This window comes from Hypomesus transpacificus, chromosome 8 (genome assembly GCF_021917145.1).
Source record: "Hypomesus transpacificus isolate Combined female chromosome 8, fHypTra1, whole genome shotgun sequence".
Classification (NCBI taxonomy): domain Eukaryota; kingdom Metazoa; phylum Chordata; class Actinopteri; order Osmeriformes; family Osmeridae; genus Hypomesus; species Hypomesus transpacificus.
In genome coordinates, this window is record NC_061067.1 from 14,000,448 (window position 1) to 14,013,162 (window position 12,715).

At 39.1% G+C, this 12,715-nt stretch overlaps 1 long non-coding RNA gene across 1 annotated transcript; it reads right to left on the reverse strand.

Moving 5' to 3' along the window:
- Positions 1 to 509: 509 nt before the first annotated feature.
- Positions 510 to 3,832, reverse strand: LOC124470399. The gene is made up of 3 exons (XR_006956405.1): positions 3,761 to 3,832; positions 2,113 to 2,116; positions 510 to 575 (listed from the first exon to the last, which is right to left on the reverse strand). It is a non-coding gene; the product is annotated as an uncharacterized LOC124470399 (long non-coding RNA).
- Positions 3,833 to 12,715: the final 8,883 nt, after the last annotated feature.

The window sequence follows — 12,715 nt, forward strand, 5'->3', positions numbered from 1 at the left end:
GATAATTGGCAGGCTCGACTAAGAACCAGGGGAGACGCACTTGACTGCCGGTTCCATAGTGAGAGTGGGGCGGCCAGAGGAATTTTGGTTGGGTGCTGCGGCATATTACATTTGTTATAAATATTTTTTTTCTGCTTGAGAAATACAATGTGTGGCGGGAGGGCCTGACTAAAGGCCGAAATGAGTGACTGTCACTCTCAATGCGTGACACTGAGAGCCCTGCTAGGCTATCCTCGATAAAAACAAAAGATACACGTGGAGAAATATTGCATATTAACTTGGATATTAACTTGGAACCGGAATCCTATAGGATACGGTGCCCCACCACAGAATGCAAACATAAACAGCTTATTACGCTAGCTCTGCATGGCTACTGGTGAGAAAATAAATAAGCCACAAGTGCATTAGCCATACGCATTTTTATTCAGGAAAATGAGCACGTAAACATGCTCAGGGGAGAGGCGAGTACAGAGTCGATTTACGAGCAGGCCGGCGTAGAAAAGACTAAAGGAACTGAGGTTGCTGCGAGGTACTGCTTAGCCAGGACACTATGCTTCTTGTAGCGCCAAATGAAACTAAAGAGGGTACAATTTCTGGGGAAATTGTAGGGTGTGCTTGCTTGCAGGTGGGTCCGTTTTCCCATCTAGTGATATTTTCAAGCATTTAGCCTAATCATATATTGCATAACTCATTAAGAACACTTTGAAACAAGAAACCCCCTTGAAACAAGCTACTGTAACAAAGTTGTCACTGGCAGTATTTCAGATGGAATTGCGATTCAAATAGTAGGCTACCGTCTGTTAACTGAAAATAAGCCCCCCAAAACGTAAATAAGTTCGATATTAATTTAAGGGGACATGGCTAATTAAAAAACAGTTTGCTAGAGGCAAGCTAGCTGCTGTTGCTATCCACACTTCACTGATTGTTTGAAAGCGCCGGAAATGAGAAAGTTTCTTTTGTAATGGATAATGTATAGAACGCCGGTCATTATTGGGAAAATAAGCCCCTTCAAGGCGAAACAAAACCCCTTCGCTTTGCGTCGGGGTGCTGTTTGCCCTGTCTGGGCTTAACTTCCCAATAATGACCGGCGTTCTGTACATCATCCCACTTATTACACTACTTGCCAACAAAAATAACTTAACACAGTGTCTCTTTTTACAATGTATTTGTTAACATTCGTATTGTTGATTAGCAGAGAAATAGTTCGCCAAAGACGTTGAACTTCATAGACTTTGAAAATTCTTTAGGCTTCAAATCAGCTGATGTCGCTAAGCAACAGAGTACGCTGGGGTGGAAAAGTTACCAGACTACTTGCGGAGTGCTACGAAAGAGGTGAATCCGAGGCAAAAAGGCCACTTCCCTTGACAGCTGTCAAATATGCATAGCAACAGTGTTGTGCACGTTCATACCTCTCATGAACTCATTCAAAGTTCAGTTCATACAAGTCAATATGAATCGTTCACGTTCATATTTCACAATTTAAATTCTGAACGCGTTCATAGTTCATTTCATTTCATAGTTTTAATGCGGAAATTGAAAATTAAAGACTTAACTTGTTTTTTAAGACATAGGGTGACCAGACGTCCTCTTTTACCTGGACATGTCCTTTTTTTCAAGATCTAAAAAATGCGTCCGGCACGGATTCCAAAAACTTCTGGGATTTCGTCTCGTTGGATGTTTGTGTTTCTTTGGGTCTTCGCCACCGTACGATAGACATATATACATGTCTTTAACAAACTATTAATTACGCCCTTACAAGTTTAGACAAGTGTATCTTCCTTACGTTCCACCTTCTTGCGCGAGCAAGAAGTGTTGCCAGATGCACGATCATTATCCTCCAAATACTATATACTATAATTTTGAGCCTTTGGTAGCTACGATACTTCGGCATTTCCAATCTGGCAACACTGAGCACCTTACCGCCTCCACTAGTTGCATTGTTTACAACAGCACATGACATCTGCAGCCATGCCGAGACGTAAATGTGTCTTTATTTTCTTATTTTATATATACATAAATATATATATATATAAATAATGTATTATCTGTTATATTTATTGCTTTAATATATGGACAAGCCACATAAACAACCACTGAAAGCCACAGAAGCACTGAACTAAATGGCACAAAAAAGATTTGTTTACATTAGTATTTTGCAATTTTGTTAAGGTATAAAATAATGATCATATAGCCTATGTCATTTGTGTAATTTCATTTGTGACATTTATGCATTCACATGGTCATGGTGCATAGATCGTGAGTTCTAAATATTTCCGACGCTCCCAACAGAGTAAAATTTCCGAAACGGAACCTAGCCAGCTTTAGTTGGCTTCCGTTACCTAGCAACCTAGCGTTGCTTGTTTGGTCTACATGTGTGTGTAATGAATCATGGGTAGTGCGAAGTCGAGTTAGTTAGTTTACATATTAAACATTTTACAGGCACTGAGCAACTACATGGTGCAAGCATTCGTTTTAGACAGCGTCAGTCCTTAAGAGAAGGAAAACATTCCGTAAAGCTAGACCTCCAATGATATGAACGTGTTCAACGTTCAATTCATTATTTGTCATTAAGTTTCGTTCATTTCATAGTTCTCATAAAAATGAACGTGTTCAATGAACGCGTCCATGCACAACACCGCAAAGCAACGGTCAAATATGAGAAAATTGTTCAGGGCAGAACGTTGGGAAGCCCCATTCAAGTAAATGGATCATTCTACAGTATTAACAACAGCCGTGTAATAAGACATGATAAAGTTTAGCCATAGCTGTGGCATTGAAGACAGTACTGTAGCCTACTACTATACACTGCCAGGGGGCGAGCCGAGTCTGTCACTCAGAGGCTAACGTCAAAACAAGACACGGTCTCAATCAAATTCCAAGTTTTACACAAATAACAAAAATATGCTGACCCGCTGGCTGTCTTCACAATCGCCATATCTTTAAAACACTGCTCTCCATTTGGATGTAGAATTGACCCTGGTACGAAATTAAGAAAATACTCATCAGACGCAGATCGACAACACTGTTGTCGACGAGTGTAAACAGTCATTGACAACACTGTTGTTGCCATAGACATATATATTGGTTGTTGCTACCGTAATTGTCAATGGAGGCTGACGGGGCTCTCAAGTAGCAAACAAATCAAAGTTTTTACAGCAACCTACATTAAAATCTCACCACCTGGCTGTCTTCACAATTGTCATATCGTCATAAAATTTCCCTCTTTCTGTTTTTTCGTGAAAAATTGAACTATAAAATTAGCTACTAAAAATACTACTATGACGCTTTCTAGCAAATTACAAAGACTTTGACGACCTAAATCAAACATCTGAGATTGCAGTTCCACTCGAAATCGCTTTCTCAACAAAGCCAAATGGTTGGGATTTTTTGGGGTGGGATTTTTCACTCGTAATCCAAGCTCCAATTTGTGTGCTAGAATGTCTCTATCACGTTGTATCCATGCGCCGTTGCTAACGTGTGTTGACGTGGTGACGTAGCTAGCACGGATTACCCTTCGTCGACTAAAGGCACTTTGTCGCCTCAAAAAACGTTGTAACCTCCTAAACTGTGCAACGGAACGTAAATCCGAATAGAAGCAACGCAATCGCTACCAAGACAAAACTTTTGACACAACCGTTGTCTATGTGGTCCAAATATTGACTGAGCCTTAGGGGCGCGAAAATAAACAATAAATAATAAATAATATATATGTGAGATAACAATGGTTTATGCTCGCCGAAGGCAAGCACACCCAAATGACAGGAGACTCGCAGCAGAACGCAGGCGTAGCCTACCTTTTTTGATGGTTTTCATCATTTCTAACGTCACAACTATTATAATTCACGACACGACGGTTTTCATTAAAAACATTTTTTTTATTAAACTACACTCATAAGTATTCAAAAAAAGTATTCGAATACTGACTTACTTTAGGATAACCGGATATTCGATTAACCACGCCCATCCCTACCGACGAGGTGTCCAATATCACCTGATAGTGGACAATGCGGAGGCGTGAAACCAGTTGCTTCCGCGGAGTCCATTATCAGGTGATATTGTACACCTCAAAGGGCATTATCCCGCTTATACCATATAAGCATGGTCACTTGCCAACTATACTTTTTTGCCAACTCTGATATTTTATGGTCCGCTCAGCTCATTGAACCAACACCGGCTTTCCCTTGGCTGAGCTATTAGCCCGAAAGCTAACTTTATGCTAGCAAGATTCAGAAGCAATAACATTATGTACGGTTGACAAACGGTTTGCAAAAATATAATTTTACAGTATGTTTGAGAAGAAGATTTGCTAGCTAACCAGCCATGTCACTATCCCAAAATCAATATAAAGATTTTCACGAATTAAGTATCGGCCATACTAGTAGTACTAGGCTACCGTACGGCCGCAGCCTGTGGAGCGAGTTGAATAGCAAATGGATGTGAGATGACCGTATCAAAGGTGACATTTTCTCCAAACAGTAATTATAATTTGACAGTATGTTTAACAACAAGACTAGCCAGGTATCGAGCCATGTCATTGTCCCCAAATAAAATCAAGATTTTTAAGAAGAAAATAATCGGCCATGTTTAGAGTTGCTGCTGTTGTGTTGGCCGCAGCCTGTCTGCATCAGATTGACTAGCGAGGTGAATATCAAATGGGATGTGAGATGAGCGGTTACGTGACACTGACACACATTCAGAAAAGTAACATTTTTCAAATAGGTTAAAATTGATATTAAAGTCACTCATTGATGTAAATACAAGTTAGCTTTTTAAAGTCTTTCAAAATTGTAAATGGTGGCTTTGACTCCGTACAGGCTCATATACTAAGTAGCCAGTGGAATGATTTAGAACGGTGAAAAGACAGTTTTGCTGCAATTACGTAGTAGGTGTCCGTTATCACCCGATAATGGTCAGAATCGAGTATTCACCCAGACCATGGTATAAACTGTATTTAAGGCATTCCAAAATGTTATAATTAAGCCTTGCTCAAGACAATTCCAACATACAGGTCTGTGCAAAAGTAAAACATCTGTAAATAAAAATAAGTACAGAACACCAAAAAAAGAAGACAATATTCATGTTAAAAGATCTTGGGTCAGACTTCTGCACAGCACTGCAGTGTTTCCCATTCTTAAGAAAATTCTGTGGGAAATACTGTACTGTATATATTATTATTATATAGGTAGATGCAATCAATGTCAAGAAAACCAACTAATTAATTATAACTTGTGTAATAAAATGTAAAAATTAATTGTTATTTCATAGTAAAATGACAAGCAGAAACGCATGGAAAGCCGTAGTTTAGTTTCGGCGCATGCTCGTCTAAGCTGCCAGAAATACAGGCACCAAATCTACGAGGAGGACAGAACATTCTGCTTTGCCCTTTATTCATGAATTAAGAGTTTACCATAATCGACTTTTACTATAATGTAATTGTGTTGTCAATATAATGTTCGAGTAGAATTATCTGATGTAACTTGGGTTTGATTATTGTATTTAACTTAAATAGCAATGCTACCTGCGTTGGCCATTCGAAATGGCAGAAATGCTCAACTTTTCTTGTTCCCTGACGTCAATGTTGCACAAACCTATTAGAAAACATTGTGTGACAAATTTGAAAAGTTGAAAATGTCAAGAACATAGATTTTGGTGTTGTTCGTAATGTTTGCTACAGTAGCTAGCTAGGTATTTGGGGGTGGTTGGGGCTAACTAGCAGCAATAATCTAGCTAGCGAGATGAAAAATCTTGTTTGACAAGATTTAGGAAAAGTTTTTAAAATACCTCGTTTAGACATGGTTGAAGTAGCTAGCTAGACACAGGCCGGGTGAATCACGCTGCGCAAAAACAAAAGCAATATCTCTTTTTTGAAACTGTTAATCATGCCCGAGTGTTGTGGGAACCGACGTGCAAACTGAAAGGAATATTGGGGGGACAATGTTTTCTCAAACAATACGGTAGTGTACTTGCTAAAGCTCTAACACACCTTGTCAATTTGTCCATAAGAAATTGTAAATTTCCCTCAAGCTGGATAAAGCAGTGATTGTGCCAATATTTAAAGCAGGAAGTCAAGATTCTATGTGCAACAACCGGCCAATATCAATTCTACCCGTACTATCCAAAGTGATGGAGAAGGCGGTAGCAATACAGCTGACTGACCACTTGGAGGTCAACCAGCTCCTCCACCCACAGCAGTTTGGTTTTAGATCAAGCTAGTGGGTAAGCAGTAGAACTTTTTTTTTTATGTTTGTATTTATTGTCAATGTTATGTTTGATATACGTTAATGCCTCTTTTTTAGGTTGTATAGCCTTTTTCCCTCTGGCAGAGGGACTGCCAATGGAAATTAGCCTTTTGGCTATAATTGGGTGCATTTACATTTTAATGTTTATGAATGTACACTGTCCCTCTTGATCAAATAAACAAGAAAAAATAATTAAAAAAAGGCACTCAACCGAAATAGCAAACTGCTGCTTCATTGAAAACTTAAAGAAGTCCATGGATAGGGGTGAGGTGGTAGGAGCAGTATTTCTCGATCTTAACAAAGCCTTTGAAATGGTCAGTCACCACCTACTTTTATCCAAAATGTCACTGTTTAACATCTCTCCTGAGGCAGTGGGTTGGTTAGCCTCATTTCTTCAGGGGAGGGAACAGTGTGTTAAAGTGGCCAGAGACAAATCCTCATTGCTAAACATCCGTATGGGCATACCTCAGTGTTCTATATTGGAACTAATGTTGATTAATCTCTTTATAAATGACTTGCCTTTGATCTGTCCTGGTTTCCGTTGCCAACTTTATGCAGATGATACAATTTTTTATGCATCTGCCAAGACACCGGACCAGGCTGCAGAGGTTTTGTCTGCTTGCATGGCTGAGGTTAGTCATTGGCTCACTCAAAATAAGTTGGTTTTAAATTTTACAAAAACAGTTGCTATGTGTTTTTCAATTAAAAAACACAATTTAGAACAAACATTTCAAATACATTTGCAAAATGATAAAATACAATCTGTAACTCAATTCAAGTATGTTGGGTTGGTCCTCGACCCCCAACTAAAATGTGATAAACATATTGAGAAAATATCAAAAACAATATAACAAAACTTAAATTGTTTCAAATTAATTCAACATTACATTCCGCACCAGGCGGCCCTGCTGTACATGCATGCTATGATCTTCTCTCATATTTCATACTGCATGACAGCATGGGCCCAGGCAGCCCCCTCAGCTACAAAGCACATTGGTTCACTTTATAACCAAGCAATGAAAATTATGGATAGAAAACCAATTCGCTTTCATCACTGCCACATTCTTAGGAAATTTAATTTATTAAGTTTTGAAAGCTTCAGCGATTTATGTTTTCTCAAATTGTTATTTAAGTGTACCAATAAGTTGGCTCCTGAACCCCTGAGTATATTTACTCAGAGATTAAATAGCGGTAGAGTGACAAGGGGCTTCTTAAACCAAAATTGTAAAATCCCACAGCGCAGAACATCTTTTGGTACATCAGCCTTTTCTTTCAGGGCTTGTAAACTCTGGAACTCACTGCCCACAGAGATTAAGATCATTTCTGAGTTAAAAATTTTCACCTTTAGGCTTAAGGCATGGCTGAAAGCAAACCAAAACTGTACCCATGTAAATGTCTGACCGTGAATGAGTTTCAATTAGTATAATTGCATTGTGTACCCTTCGAATTAGTTCTTAGAATGCGTGTGTTCTGAATGTGTATTTTTCTAATCTGTATTTTAAAAATTGTATATTGTTTTTATTATGTGCTATTGTAGAAAGGCCCATCCAGGGACAGGAGTTGAAAATTAGCTTTTGCTATAATCTCTATGTGCATCACATTAGCTGCAAACTTTGCTCTGTAGCTATGTTTAACTGCATTGTCCATGTCAAATAAACTAATAAATAAATACTTATGCTATAATACTGAGTTTAGTAAAATAAGTTGAGGTAATTTTATGGACGTTTTGCACAGTTATGAAGCTGTGATGAATGCAGTTGCCCATGCACACAGTGCATGCCAGTTGCACGTGCCTGCTTTTCTTTTCATATATATTTTGAGGCATTTCTACATATACTTTCAAATATTTGCTATTGTAAAGCTTTTGTCGTTTTTTTAAATATTGACCCATACAACTAAACTATGTCCCTTAATCTAATGGGTAAACTGAACATTAATATTGAACTAATATACTAGAATTTGAGTTATTTGACTGAGTTAAATCAAAGCAAGAATGGTCAAAGTAAGCTTCAATTAAATTTATGTTTAATAACATTTAAGGCAAAGGCAAATCTGCAAAATAGTTACCAAATTACTGCGTTTGCTTATGTTTTCTGCATGTGCCAACTTGGCCTTTTTACAATGTCTTTGCATCTCAAACTGTTTAATTGGATTTCATTTCAGAGACATTTAGCAATGATAGTTATCTAGCCTGGGTAGACATATTCCTCTGACATATTCCTCATTATTACCAGAGCCTGTTTAAGGAGAGCCTTGCCACTCCCTATTAAGCCCCGTTGTACCGAATTTGGTTGCAGTTCCACCAGAGTTCCTCTGGGAGTGATCGTGGTCGAGTGCAAAATGAATGGGAGTCTATGGAGCTAAACGGCTAAATTTGTCTCTTTCGCCTGATTGTTATTGAAAAATCTCAGATTTTATTGTAGTTTTTGCATGTTCAACATGCATTACAGGTCAAAAGTTGAATAAACGAGTACTTAAGTCCTTTCGATTTCTTACAGGGTAAATCGTTGTTGCCCATAACACGCTAGCATTCTGCTAACGAATGCTGATTGGTTAGTGAAGGACTGACTACGACCAGAGATCCCGCTTGATGGCATTCAAAGCAGAACCAGAATGTCAGGGCATTAGCAACATTAGCAACAACATTAGCAAGCCAAAACTCTTTCTAGCATGTGTATTGACAGGGAGAGCCTAACCTGTCAGCTGTGTTGTCGATGCCTCTAAAGAAAAGTGGAAGTGACCAGAGCTTGCCTTCAAGCAATAGCTCTGGTCGTACGATGTGTTTGATGTCAATGATATTTTCAAAGGCTTTTTAGAAAAGAAAGGCGACTTTAAAAAAATTTAACACCCGGCTGTGTGTATGTTTTTTGCCTCCCCTTTCGAATTCATAATTCAAATTACTAGACAAAAAATTATATCCTGAGAAAAGTGGATTTTGAGGGGTATAGCTCCATAGACCTCCATTCATTCTGCACTCGACCGTTCTCGTTTCTCGAGAATGGCAGTTTTCCCTACATTAGACATTCTCTGTTATTACTCCAGGCTAGGGTGCAAGTACAAATTCATGTCATCCACCTTTACATTTACATTTAGTCATTTAGCAGACGCTCTTATCCAGAGCGACTTACAGTAAGTACAGGGACATTCCTCCCGAGGCAAGTAGGGTGAAGTGCCTTGCCCAAAAACACAACGTCATTTGGCACGGCGGGGAATCGATCCCGTAACCTTCTGATTACTAGCCTGACTCCCTCACCGCTCAGCCATCTGACTCCACCTTTGTCTCGTCATGCACCTTTCAATTGGTAAGGTGACAAAAGAGACTATCAGGTTATATAAATAAATAGCCCCCTTGCTGGGTCTACTAACATATCCAGCATATCCATGTGTGATCACACCTAACAGATTGTTTTTTAACAGAGACTCCATCGAGAGAAGACAGGATGAAGTCATCCGCAGTCTCATAGAGTACCTCGGAGAGAGCTTTGCTTAGACTGCCAGGTATGTCCTTTTAAGAGCAATGTGTTTAATCAACATTGGTAAATAAGGGTTAAAGTTTTTCACCACAAGCCTATATTCATATTGTTTCTTCTGTAATGTTTTAAAAGGAGGCTGACTGACTGCAAACACTCATCACATCTTGAAAAAGCTTGCTGTACATGCTGCCACTGATGAGGTTCCCGCGGATGTTTCCATCATTATTGAAGGTAACGAGGTGCTGACTAAATGTGACAACACAGCAAAAGCTTGCACACTTTTGATGGGACTGCTGTATGCACTGAATCTGGAATACCCTGCGAAGCTTAAGTATACATTTGAGGTCTTCCGAAAACTTTTTCTTGAGCTTGATGGGATCAAGCTGTCCTCAAAAGTCCAGTCACTGAGAACCAAGTTGCTGGCTTTTTGGTAACCTCACCACTGAAAGACTTTCAGTAGTGGTTTCACTACTTTGTATAATTTTTACGCTTGTATTGACTTTTTTCTACATTTGGGGAATATTGCCATTGAGGGGTCAGATTTTTTGTTTGTACAGTGGTCTGTACAAATCTTCTAAAATGCCAGTCATTTAAATAATGTGATTGTAAGAATTGAAACTATTTGATGCAAGGTCATTGTGTATACATGTTTGATTTCCAGCAATGTGCCAAATTTCTGTGCTAGATTTCTGTAAAAAGAAATCTAGATATTTTGCTACAATTACAACATTTGTCTCTTATAGTTCATTTAATCAATCACGTTATTTCTGTTGTCAGTTTGAAGGCCTCAAAATAATACTAAACAAGAGACTCATACATGCTCATTTTGGCTTACAGTGAAACGTCCCTCTTTGTTTTTCACAGGACTTATTTTCAAGTTTCTTTTATTATTTTAAGTTACCACACCAAGTCAAGGCATGTGCACTTTTGAGCGTTGTGCTCTAACCAGATTGTAAGGCATTGTAAACAATTCCCTGGTTCTTGTTTTTAACAATTAGTCTTTGGAAGCAAATGCCAGTGTTTCATTTGTGGCTGAAATGGTTTAGGTCTTTGGTGATGGGTTTACTGGGACCATAGTCTGAAACACATTGAGGACTTTAACTGTAACAGCCCATTCTGTGATTGTGTGAGGCATTTTTCACTATAACTTAAATAAAAATGTTGACAAGATACATACAGTTCAATGTGAGTGATTAAAACATTGTTGATGGTGTTTAATGTTATGCGTCTTACAATGTATAACATCATTTATACTGATATAATTTAATAAAAAAATACTGACAACTGGGAGTTAATTGTTATTTAATTAATATATATTTTTTGTATTTTTGTATTTGACAAACAAGTAATATTTACTACGTAAACAAAAAAATAAAAAATAAGCCTTACCTGATATACTTTGTGAATATTAATTGCTAATACTTTGTGCATATTAATTGCTAACAATGAGTACATTTTACTTAGTTTGTGTGGTGTAATTTAAACACATTACATGGTGTTAAATTTAAACACAAATAGTTTGCAAATTGTTGCAACATTTTTTTTTTGTAAATCTTAAACATAGTTTTTTTCAATGTATTTCACACTGTTCCTTAAAGTGGAACTGAACTGCGATTAGACACAGTGATATTATAATAGTATATACATTTTATGACACAAAAATATATATAACATACAATGTAATGTCATGTTATATAAATAATCGAAATGTCTGGTGTGTAAATTATGTACTTAAAAAAAACTGGGCGCCGCCATCTTTAGATGACGTATACAGCTGATGTCACAAGAATAGTTGCGCTCAATTTCAACCCGCCAAACTGCATTGAAAAAAGGATGAAGATCGACTTATCACACCTATCCCTGTTCATCCCATGGCGAACTTGGTTGGTATGCTTACGAACCAAGACGTAATTATGTTCCCGCAGTTGTTCCAGATGATGTGGTTGTGTCGGAAGATACAAATATAGTTGACGGTTCTGACAGGTTGAACAACACTGAGTGTTGTACGTGTGATAATGTGAAGGAACGATAACTATACTGCTAATCAATGCTGCTATACCAATCACGACCTTATACACATATAGTATGTAATGCTCTATACTAAAACATGTATCCAATTGTGATCAATTGATTTAATAAAGAACATGAGATCATGCAACAGGATGCTTTCTGTGCAAGTAAGGTTGTGCTAAAATGTATCTGTGTAAAGTAAGATCATGCTAATTTGTAACTTTGGTGAGTGTGCAAGAATGCCGATGTCAGGCAAACTGTTTTGGGAGGCGAGTTTGTGATGCTCAGGGACCGCAGTCAGCACAACAGGGCCTCTCAGCTCTTGGGAGTAAAAGTGTCAACTTGGGAGATAAGGTAATGTTGGGACAGTAACTCTTCTCTGCCTAAGGACGGGTCAGATCAGTAGGTCTGACCATTTTTGGACATACTCTGTTCTGAGGTCACATTCCCTTGGAGACCCTGCCCCACCTGCATCCCCTTGGAGACCCTGCCCCACCTTCCCCCATACATCATCGACCCTGGCCTGGTCTGCCTCACCCCTTCTCCTGGAGACACGACCCCCCCCCCCCCCCCCCCCCCCCTTCCTTGGAGGCGCAGCTCCCATCTCCCTGCACGCCATCAGGACTTTGGGGCGATCTGCTCCCTTTCCTGGAGCCCCCCTCCCTTGGATTACCTCAGACCTGTGGGTCTGGTCTGCCCCCCTCCCTGAGTACCTGCGGGTCTTCTCCGCCCCCTCCCTCTCGGAACATCACCAGATCCTTGGACTGCCCACCTTGCGCCACCATGAACGCCCTGGGCATTTAATTGGACAACCACGTTCCCATCCCATGGTCTTCTGACCAATCACCCATCAAAGGCACTCCCTCTATGGGGGGTACAAGACCTGTCTCCCGAGGACAGGGAGACAGAACTAGGTGTGGGCAGAACTCTCTCTGATCTCTGTCACAACCACTTTCTCAACCAAGGCCTTCGTTTGTTCTATTCCGAAACTCA